The sequence below is a fragment of the Rhipicephalus sanguineus genome, chromosome 9 (assembly GCF_013339695.2).
Source record: "Rhipicephalus sanguineus isolate Rsan-2018 chromosome 9, BIME_Rsan_1.4, whole genome shotgun sequence".
Taxonomy (NCBI): Eukaryota; Metazoa; Arthropoda; class Arachnida; order Ixodida; family Ixodidae; genus Rhipicephalus; species Rhipicephalus sanguineus.
The window spans coordinates 19,303,334-19,315,172 of record NC_051184.2 but is presented as its reverse complement, the minus strand read 5'-3'; the positions used below and the strand labels follow the sequence as shown (position 1 = coordinate 19,315,172).

The window sequence follows — 11,839 nt, the reverse complement described above, 5'->3', positions numbered from 1 at the left end:
AAAAGGAACCAGGGGAGGCCAACGGCAGTACGATCGGACGAAAAATATGGAAGAAACTCGGAAAATATTGAAAGAAAAATGAGAGGAAGGGCAGGACGCCCTTTCCAGGTTCCGCCGTCTTGAAGAAAGACCGAGCCACTTTGCAACAAAACTAGTGCTGATTCACAGTTGAGCAGCAGCCCGCTCGTCGCATGCGTTGCGGTTATCAGTCGGCGATTGCCGGTTCGCGCGTGGTGGTGAAAGCCGATATTGTCGTCTGTCTTTGTGTCCGCTACGCTGTCGGAGTCATAGCGGGAATTACGAATCTTTAAGGTCCGTACGCCACGTGGTGCCAAAAAGCCGCGAACTGAAAGCGATGTCCGGAATTGCTGGGTATGGTAGTAGTAGTAGTAATCAGGTAATTTTATGTCTACAGCAGGACGAAAGCCTGTCCCAATGATGCCGAACATATTTCCTACCTTGCACGACCGACCCGATTCCATATTGTGCCTGCAAATCGCTTAAGTTCCTTAAAAGCAGGTAATTCAGACCCGTATCCACAAACCATCCTTATCATTATATCTCATTTTCCTTATCGTTCTTGTGCCTTTACTGCGCGTTAAAAGTGCGTAAAAGCAGTAAGCAGGGGAAAAGAAAACAGTTTGGTTAGTGAACGTTGCCTTCATATTTGCGAATAGAGAGAGGGAGAAATGTTTTAATGAAAAGCTGGAGATGTTTGCCTGGCTGTTCGCCTGACATGCTACTCTAGGTGCTCCAGGGTGATGATTATGATATATACATTGATAACCACACACACATACATAGACTACACTGTTTACAGAGTTTCGATGAGCTTGTGGCCCGCAAGAAAGTCAGCAGCGCTTTCGTTGCGCGTAACGCACAGATGCTGTTTTGCCATGGACCCAGAATGTGCCGCAGTTCTAAACACGAGTCCTGTTGAAGGTGCAAGGCCGCCTTCAGAGATCGTCTTTCTGTTGCGTATCGAAGTGGACAAACTAAAGCTGACCGATTTCTCAATGAGACAAAACTCGATCAGCACAAGTATATTTTAAATCATTTTTTATTCACACGTTTCCTACTAAAAAAACAGACATACACGTACTGTGAAAGTGTCAATCTTCAAAAGTAGCTTTAATTCACAACTGAAATATGCACATAATGAGCAAACATGGAACCCAGAGCAGGCTGCGTAGTACTTGACTCAATCACAGCGAATGCCGCTGGAGACGACATTTCGGCAAGTTGACTTGTCTTCGTCGGCGCGGCAGCATTGCCTTGACGAAGACCACTTGTCAAAACGTTGGCTCCGGGGACATTTCCTGTTAAACGATTTCTCAAAGCATCAGTGAGTCCATTACATGTATTTGAGTGACAGTATCAGAAGCAAAGGCCCACAATGTTTCAAACTGGCTACATGCATTTTCATGGACAGGAAGAAGCCTATAATTGCGTCAAAAATATTTGAACTACATGCCAAAAGCAAAAAAACGAACAAACCGTGTCGCGGAACCAACACGCTTTCAAGCCTTTCATTAAGCGTGTTTTGCCGGCAACAGGTAGGCTGCGGTCATGACGAATTAGTCTAGCGACACTGCGCTCATGACAGTCCAGTCAGGCTTGCAGAGGACTGGATTTACTCATGTACAGGTGCCCCAAAAGTAAAACGGAGCACGCGAGCTGTGGCCAAACGGGGCGAAACTGCATGCCAGCGCGCTCTATCAGGAGACGAGCTGCAGATAGCGAGAGTGCGTCGGCATATCCGACTGACCCATCCCGATATTCTGATGCTCGCCTTATCGTCGGCTCGAGCGAAGCCGCGCTGCTATTGGCCTCGAGGCCCACCACTGGAAACGCCGGCGCCACCGTCGGCGTGACGTGCTTGGCAGGATCACGTGGTCTCAGCGGCCGCGTCGGCTGCTTGTGGCGCACTGCCGCGTGCTTTGAAAACGAGTTTCAAGTCCCACATGCGCTGCGGTCTGTTCAAATTCGGAAGTTTTCTCTCATTTTCTACTCAATTGAAACCATTGTAATAGAGTGGCTGCCTCCGAAGGCGACGAACATGGGGCTCTACCGCTCGGTGCCGCAGTGCCGCGCTTACGCAAAGGAGCCCAGTGTCAGCCTGCACTGGTAACCGCGGGACAAGAAACAGCGTGAAGCATGGGTTGTAAAGCTAAGAACCGGCAAGTAGCCATCCGCTACGAGTCTTGTGTGCAACAAGCACTTCCGCGACGAAGACTTTTGTTACTGCGTCGGGCCTGCGATGTTCGGTGAGTAGTAGACAGCGCGCACTGATATGATGGCTCGCGCGCGCTTCCCGCCGCCAAATGCTTATCTGCCACAGGATGGTAAAAGCGCTACCTTTTACCACGTGCGATGCCATCTCAGAACCCTCCAATGCGACCTCTTGATCGTCGGCCCTGTGCTCAGCGTCCACAAAATCGGCTGCAGATGCGCAAGTCATTGTTTAGATACGTTGAATTAATAAACGCACAGGGTCCCTTATGCATTCGTTAAAGATGACTAGAAGGCGAAAGCCATCTTCTTCTTGTCGGTCTATGTACTGATTCTCCCGCGCCCCCCTCCAAAAGCGTTCTGCACCTAACGCGGTTTTGCACGGTCTCCGTGACCGATCACGGAGGCAATGCAAAGCGACCATGACGTGTGAATACGTCATCATGTGACGTCACATTATGTGACGTCATAATGACGCTACATTTTTGGCGATCTGTGACGTCATGATGACGTCATATGGTGACACCATCACGTGACAATTATTTTTTGCATCACTCGTGTTGACGCCGCCGACGCGGGACTCCGACGGGCAACCTTCCCATTTGATGAGGCATGCATTGCTTCATAAGCTACATAAATTTTGCTTTGCCTCCGTGATCGGCCAACCGGCCAACCCCATGTATTTTCTTGGAGCCTCATTTATTTACGGGGGAAAGATACCACCCTGTTGGCGTTAGACACGACACTGCTGCCAAAATTGCTGGAGTACACGCCAAATAATTACTATCCTGTCTTGCGGCTGCTGGTTGCTGCAATACCTTCTATTTTATTCACCGCTATTTCAAGTTCATGTGGGTCCTAGTTCACAGCCGACGTTTGCAGAACAAGTCCGGCAAACGTTACTGTATTTTTTTTCTTTTCCTAGGCGTCGCATGCTACTATACATGCTCGGTCTGGTAGACTGGTTCTCCTTCCACCAGCAATCTCGAAGTGCTGAAGCTTTGGTCTATGAATTTGTCGATGACAGAGAGAGGCAAGTTCACTGGAATGCAAACGGAACGATAATTAAGGAGCATTAAAAAAAGGCGTCGCATTTGCTCACGTTTTGTGTGAGCACCAAACGAAACGAGTGCGCTGAATAAAGAAACAGAAGCAGCGGAATTTGCCCGCTGAGAAGACCGATCAATACGCAGTGCGAGAGAACTTGTCAAATGACATTGAAACGTACGCGAATTTACACCGAAAAAGAAAAAAAAAGAACACTGAATCGTCGGGACGGCAGATCACAAAGTTGCCATGCGCACCGAAGCCGCAGTTGTAAGGAAATTGTTTTTGAACTGCTCTGATAGCTTCCGCGCAACAGCAGTTGTTTGTTCACTCACAAATTCTCATATTTTGCGGCCTAAAGTTCACAGCGCGGTGCCAAAACGCGCTCGTAGCAAAAGCGAAACCATCAGTACGAACATACATGCAGACGCTCATACATGCAGAGGCACCGTCAGTCGTCGCGAACCCGTGCGATCGCTGGCTTGAGGCTTCTTTCTGTTATGCTCCGTTTGGTTATACAAGCAGTCTACTCTAACGAGATATTTCACATAGTTTGCACTCAGCGAGTGACTACCTTTCGCGTAAGAAGCCGGTTCAGGGGTCTCCAACGCGGTGACAGCGTGAAGCGGGTGCTAGGTTTTCTGCAAAGAGACAGCGACTGTAGACTATCTTGTGCTTTCAGTTCGTCGAAAATGATTATCTTGACAGTAAAGAACACAGTTCATTTCGAAATTACTTTCAGAAATGCCCTGGAGGGCTTCCGCGCGGTGTTTTTGTAGAGCGCCGACAGCAAAACCTATGGGAAGCGCGCCGGCGGCATCCTGCCTAGCACGCAATCGAGGCGCGTCCGATAGAGGGCGACTCCGTAACTCCTCGGGGCCAATACTGGCTAGTCTAGGCTAGTCTGCCGTCTCCGCTCTCCGCCGCGTCCTCTCGGGGATGCCTGCGGCGGTGGCGCTGCGCGCAATCGGAGTTCCTTGAGCAGACGCCCCGCCCGCGACTCTCGCTTACGGGTGGGCTGGCGGAGCCGTTTACAACCGCGATCTCGCGTTTGCTTACCTTTTCATGTCGAAGGCCTGCGGTGTTTGCTTTTATTACAGAACGTGACATTGAGTACAGATAAGTAAGGAATACCTTAGCGCTAGTTAAAGTTGCAGAAGAGCACGAAGTCTGGCGTCACACAAGTTTCCCAGTGATGACCACCATCCCTCAGTGCATCCGTCCTGCTTATCACTTCACGAGGCAGAATTGAGAGCATCAGAATTTTTAATCTTTATTTGTTCCTTGACATGGGTTTCGTCAGCGTCATTTAATTGCATCTTCTCGTCTTTAGCAACTTAATTCTTTGCCGCTTTACTTCTCTTTCGCTGTTCAGTGATTTCGCGAAGAAGCGGAATCTAAGTAAAATGCAGAACTTCATGGAGGCTTTTTGTGATGAAATTTAAATGTTCTTCACATCCCAGATGAGGCAAATCTGTGTTTTTCAAGAAAGCGCTGAAATCCACAATGCTCTTTTCATGCAGCTTACTCACGCTGAAATAAGTGGTAAAGCTATTTTCAAGTTTTGCAATAGCTGCTTTGAGAGGTCCGGAGGGGTATATCAGGCCTCCGTTATCAAAGTGCTCTGTGAATAGGGAGGCCTGATCACTCCCCGTAGCTGTGTTTCTGTCTGATGTGAGACATGTTGCACAAGTCTCGCACTGTGTCTTCTTTATAGTGTCTTACGCGCCACATAACCAGCAATGTAGTAGGTCAGCATATCGTGGCTTTTTTTTTCCACGTATGCACTGTGGTCTGGGCCTGAAGTCTCCGCGCCACTGAAGTCTCCACCATCAATGCATGAGGCTGTCAACGACGTCAATTGTGGCAGGCGTGTGTGACTTTATGTCATTCCCAGATAAAAGATAGCTGATGACTTGCGGCGAACAGTTCCCCGACTTTGGTGGTCTTGCGAGGTTGTAAAATGCAAGGACATTTATAGTAATCAAAAACTGAGCAGCAGTGGGATGATCATTTGTGCCAGAAGACTGCCGCAAAATTCCAAATATATTTGCCACTTTGTCCTGGCTTAAATTTGAGGTCATCAAATATCTAAAACCAGCAGACCTGAGGAATTCGAGCAGCTGCACTGTGCTCTCAATTGTGACACGGAGCCCTTCTGCTGTGCTCGATGAAAGGAAACCGCCGATTGTGTTGGTGGCATATGTGTCTCCCATTCTTTTAAATAACCGAGAAATTCTTTCAGAAACGCACAGTTAGGTGAATTTGGGTAGAGGGCTTTTTTTTTTGGCGTTCGGGAGGTCATTATTCTAATTAACCTGTTCATATTTTTAATAAAGCTTTGAGAATTGGCTACGGGGCCACAAGCTTTCTCGACTTTGTCGGAATACAAAAATAAACCCCTAATGACTTAATTCATCGCCGAAAAGTTGAAAAGGGTGCCATCCTTAATTTTTCCAATGCATTGGGATAGATATGAGCATTCGTGATGCTTGGCATCACCTTTAGCGTCACACTTTGACAGCCTGGAAGGAATAAAACCATCTGTTTCTGCTTTCTCACGTGAAGCCATTGTACAGTGACGAATCCTCGATCGTCGCTTGTTGGAGGGACACTTTAGGCTCTTTTTCGGTGGTCTAAAGCGTATAAAAAATAGTGTTTCTATTTTGATACTTTCACGAGGACATGTGTGCTCGCTACCCGCTCGCGAATGGGAGACCTATACCGAAGAACAACCTAAACGTGAATAGCCGAAAGGCGAAAAAGCAGCGCGAGTCTGTCATGTGTGTTCTCTGTTTTGGAAATGTAACCGATTTCGAATACCTTGTACTACGATGCGAGAGAACGGTCAGCTATCCCTATACCTAAAAAAAAAAGCAAACGAAAGAAATAAGCAGCGCGAAACATGTGCGGTGGGCGAGCAGTCCGCAAACTGACATTGAACGACACATCTGGTTGAGTATTTCTTGTGCCGCGAATGTGTTCTTGTGCTGCGCTTCGAGCCTATTTCCCGCTCATTTCGGCATGCAGCAGTGTCATTGAAGAACGAACCTATATATTTTCAGTGGATGAGCCAAAAACCAAATACAACGCACATTATGAAAGCCAACACCCCTTTCATTTTATAATTTCGAACCTTGTGGCAAGGTACTCATGGAAAAGATACCATATGTCTGTTCTTCGGCTGATACACATCCCTACCAGCAGTGGCCGATGGCCGATCATTGGACACATCTTGGATTCCCATCGGCTTCCGTTATCATTGGCCAATGCCCTGACAGCGTGATAGAAAAGGGCATGGCCTACATGCAAAATATGGATAAGATGGCAGCGAAAGTGGCCAATTTATTTTTTAAGTGTGTGTTTCCCGTAGTTGTTGGCTCTTACCACTTAACAGAACGAAACAAAAGGTTTGAAATATATCTGCGATATTTAAGATGGAGGCCAAGGGCTTTTCTGTAACGTACCATGGGTGCTGGCCAATGTTCTCGGAATGTGCTTGGCCATCAAGCATACTCACTTCTTTGTATTATTCTATTCCATGGAAATTCGTGGCGCACGAACACGTACAAGCGGTTAAAAAAATGAGACGGAGGAGCGGTTGTGTCCGTTTCTTTAGTACAGTTTGTCGTGAAGTCGTACCACTACCAAATAGCCACGTGCGAATATTTTTTCCGGTCATTAATTCAGTTCGCTCTGATTGCCCTACGGAATACTTCATTTTTTATTTCTTTTTATCCAGAGGACCAGACCTGTACATGCGCGCGCGCGCAGTGCGACGTTTGAATTTCGCACCTTTTCCCGCGCGCGGCACGGTTCGGCCTGTGCACAACCTTAGTGCGCTAAAAAAAATAGTTCACCAGTGCATCCAAACAGGCAAATTTCACGAATTTACAAACTGCAGTGGCCGTTAAGCGCTTGTGTAATAGTACACAAGTCATTAAAAATATTGCAGTTAGTGTGGCTTTAAGCGTGTATTCGCATGCACCGAATACACTCTCCAACCACGCGTGTATGACTGCGCGTCGTCTTCGCGCGCCTTGTTCCTTGTTCGCACGGCGTTGGTTGAAGGTGGAGGTGTGCTGTGCAGCGACGAGCTTCTAATTCAAGTTGAAATAGATGGTGAGTAAATTTCAGCAGTCTCTCTATTTGCCCTTGTACCCTCTATGCAATATGAGATTCGATAACGAGGTTCACTGAGACGAAACTCGCGGATGCTGCGTACGTAGTGCATGTGTAGTCCTAGCTCTTTTCAATGTGTGTGATTGCACATGCCGTAGTTTTCCCATGTTACTAGCGAAAACCGGGCATATGCCAAACGTTCTTCTGTACGGTGTTCGAGCATCGCTTTAATTCACCTTAATTTTTTATGCGCGATCCACGGTTTTCTGTGAAAACTATTCGCGATATGTCATAAACTGAACGGACTGTCACCTGTCAACACACGTCCGAAAGACAGTTGCCGAGCCGCTGACGCAGTCTGTAGCTGCTACATCGCGGTAGATGCAAGGTTACACTTAGTATGCAGTATGACCGTACTTTGTATCAAGCAGCGTCGAGCGTCGTATACTTTCGCAGAGGACGGCGACCAGATCGGACGATTGGCCGCACTAGACAAGTGTTGTTCATACTGCACTTTAAGTGAAATGCGTCGACTACATTGGTGTCAGCGGTCCGGAACCTGCATTTATCGAGGAGGCTATGCCCTTTAACACGTAGCAGCGAGTGGCGTGTGGTCGGCGTGCGCGGCGATTTCTCGTTCGCTTCTGAAGGAGTGCCTCGCGTTGCCACATTGTCATGCTGACGCGCCGTGCGATCTAGAGTCGATGCCAGCGCCTTATTAATTAATAAGGAATTATAAGCTTGTGCATGTGATCATATTTCCAAGGCGAATTAGATGTGAAGGCTGGTGCAGTTGAATGCAAGGAAGTCGTGGGATCTTCTGCCTTGCAAATTCAACCACAGGTGTATTTTTTTTTTTTCATTTACGTACGTCATTTCGTGCCTTGTCAAAGGGGCATCGGGCAGCCGCCCTGCTTGACGCAATGAGATTTCTCGGCATTTTTTTCTACTTTAGTCGAATCCATCTTTTAAAATAATGTCATGATGAAATTTCAGCTATCACAATTTTCCACCATGAAGGCATAGCTTTTGTCAGTCCACACAAGTACCGCGTAGAATGTATAATGAATATTTCAAATGATGAAATAATGCTGTTTTATCACTGCAAAGTTATCTTTCTGTTGGCACCACAACCTCTGAATGTAATGAGTTCTTTCCAAGCTTTAAAACATGTGTAACACATCTTTGATAAACTTGATGATTTATTTATTGCTTTTCTATTACAGATCAGCTATTTCTCCCTTGAAGATGGCAGCAGTGCTAAAGACGCCATGCACAGGCAGCTCCAGCTCATTGTATCTAAAATGGTCGTACAGAAGTACAGCTGGGTTTCTGAGAACAAATTAGCATTTAAAAGCCTGGCAAATGTGCTACTGTTTCTCCTTGGTAAGTGTCAGTAGAAAACAAATTCTAGTTTTCTCTCCTGCTCTGGCAGGACAACATTCTCGTTATGAGGTTCAGTATTATGTAGACTTCTCCATGTTGCGATTTTGGTCGTAGTTGTTTATAAAATGCTTCACCGCGACCAGTATACTGTATTACTGATGTTTGTTTGGAAACTTGTCCAACTGATACAAATTTTTCAGAGTTTATATATGCTGCCTTCATGAATACTGCCAACTTGTGCCATCAGGAGCAAGAATCAGCATTGACACAAACAGTTTCACTACTACCAAGGTGCTTCTCCAGTGCAGTGTTCGATCGTCTTATTTATTGTTTTATTGGCGTTCCTATTTTTAGGAGCCGAGAACCAGAGCACATAACCAATTTCTTTGTTTAACAGTCAGCAGCACTGCTAAGCAGCAGGACACAACAGAAGCTACCCGGCAACAACATTATGGTACATCGACTATCCCAGCAACGTTCATAAATCTAAAGGACATACGTACAGGAAGAAAACAAGGACATAATAGAGTGCTCGTGCGCCAATGCTCCTTCCATAGTGCTATCAGCAAAAAAAGTATGATCTTTTATAATTTGAAAGAATATATGTTGTTCTGGAAGAGGGTGCCAGAATAGAAGATTAAGTGGGACATTTTTTGTTGTATTTCTTCATCTTTTGTTTCATATTGATGGGGTTCTCACAAAACTACGCAAGCTACTCCATTAATAAACTTGTAGTTGAAAGTGAAAAAAAATATGCATTATGCTGTCCAATCAACTCTTCCTGTCTGTGCATGTGTTCTGATCTTCATAATCATGCATAACCGATTAGCCTTCCAACAAATGTTCCCGCTATGTGTTGAAAATTGTTGAAAGCCTGAGAAATGACTTTTTAAAGAGAAGCTCATGATTTTTTGTCTCCTTGTATTTCACAGGTGCCAGACGTACCCTGTTCAACACAACTGACGCAGCTGTTTCGGACATAACAAAAAGGTGGCTCATGTTCGCTGTGGATCAAGAAGGTGCACTTATGCAAAGACGGCCTGCCACCTTGATGAAAGACTCCAACAGAAGCCCAAGCAACACTTTATAATCGCAAGAGTTCAGGAAGGAATATAAAAATGGCGTATTGCCTTGTATATATTCAGTGTAAAATAAACCTGCAGCACCAGAAATATTTGCCTTGTGGCTTGTTTGGGGGGTGGGGGGTACAAAAATGTAGAAAAAAGTAGCCGGGCATCAAATTTTATCCAAGACAAAAAACTACAAAAAATGTGCCAGAAATTACATTGGCCAAAATGCTTGGCCTCCGTATCTAGAACATGCTTGGTTATTGCATGGTGTTCCACTACAGTGCCAACCATGGCAAGAGGTGTTTCCAATGATTTGCCAAGCACGGCCTTCCTTTGCTTGGCCAATGGTAGGCTTGTTACAACTGCCAAGCTCATATTTTGCTTGGCCTCCAATAACTTTCCATTCATGGACAGCTTGGCCATTGATGATTTACCATGCTTGGGCCAAGCAAATTTTGCTGGTAGGGATGGTTCTGATGTGCCAAGCTTCTGCTGTAAATGTCTGAGCCTGTTGGAGGCGCAACTTATTTGTGGCTTCATTGTAGAGATATATTATAGTGCCTAGAATATACAGTATATTCTAGGCACTATAGCTATATAGTCTCCCGGCTGCCGCCTCCCTGGACCGCAGCAAGCTTTATATATATATATATATATATATATATATATATATATATATATATATATATATATATATATATATTGTAGGACAGTAAATAGATCTAATAACACTTTAATCGCATGAACTTACTTATCGTTAAAAAAATCTTCTCCAACATATTTGTAATTAATATACTCACCCATTCTGAGAACTGCATTGCGTTTATTGTCTCCGTAACACACCGAGAACCAACCTTTATGATTACGAGACTTAGCACACTAAATATATCTGAAGTAACGTTCTCACTCTCAGAATTGTTTGCTTATTAAAAACTGATCTCAGAAATGTTTGGTACCTTCGTAAAGACAATTTAACAACATATGTATAATGATGACAGTCTTGTGATAACAGTAACTCCTTAAGGAGGAGGAGGAGGAATAAACTTTATTATGAACCAGCAATTTAGGTTTGTTGGCCTAGGCCTCCCACGTGGGGACGTCGAGGTCTTGCCTTAAGAAAAAAAAATGAAAGCCAATTTTTGGCCCTTTGGTGTTGCTTCGAGTAACTGCGCGCTCTTAAATGAGTGTCTGGATCCACCACTGATCTTAGTGTGATCACGGCAGTGTCCAGACAAGAGACGACGTTGAATGCAATGTTTGGTCGGTTCAAGATGTTCCAGCCTCTGTCCACACGAACAGAACGAAAACGTGGAGTTCATGCGGGAGCGCAAAATAAAAGGCAAGGCGCGATACTCCACCGATTCCTCCTGCGCGACATGCACCGTGCAGGCGCTCCGATGGATCGCAGCGCCCCCTGTGCAAGCATCCGTTGCGCGGACGCGGCCTTGCATGGGGACGGCGCAGAGACGGCAGACTAGCCAGTATGCACCACTGTAGAAGCTACGAGAGCCAAAGTGCCTGCATGCGCCGCGCGCCATGAAATAGTACCTATATTAATTTTCTAATTCGAAAAGTTACCTAGCTCGAATAAATACAGATTCTTCATTATAAAAAGAGAACGAGTATGGGAAGCCATTCGTGAAATAATGTTATTGTAAACTTCAAGTTTGTTTCTGTCTTTATTTTTTGGATAGCACCACGTTTTCCTCACACCTGCACCACATTTTCCTCACGCCTGCTCTCTCAGAGCACTCGAGCATCAGTCTCAGTAAACATGGCGTCCGCGATGCCGCCTGAACCGTTGGCCTGAACCGTGTGCGGCCGCCAACTCGCCGTTTCGTTCTCCGAAGAAGCTGTACTCTAAATGTGACAGAAAGGCTATCAAACCAGACCCCGCGAGTTATCTGCAACTTCACACTCACGCCTACTCACCCTCATGAGTGCTCACTCACGTCCATTCCACCCAGAGCACTCACTCACGT

At 45.8% G+C, this 11,839-nt stretch overlaps 1 long non-coding RNA gene across 1 annotated transcript; it reads left to right on the top strand.

Moving 5' to 3' along the window:
• Positions 1–7,303: 7,303 nt before the first annotated feature.
• Positions 7,304–9,950, top strand: LOC119404692 (uncharacterized). Its single transcript, XR_007417488.1, has 3 exons — positions 7,304–7,401; positions 8,628–8,787; positions 9,720–9,950. It is a non-coding gene; the product is annotated as an uncharacterized LOC119404692 (long non-coding RNA).
• The last annotated feature ends 1,889 nt before the right edge of the window (positions 9,951–11,839 follow it).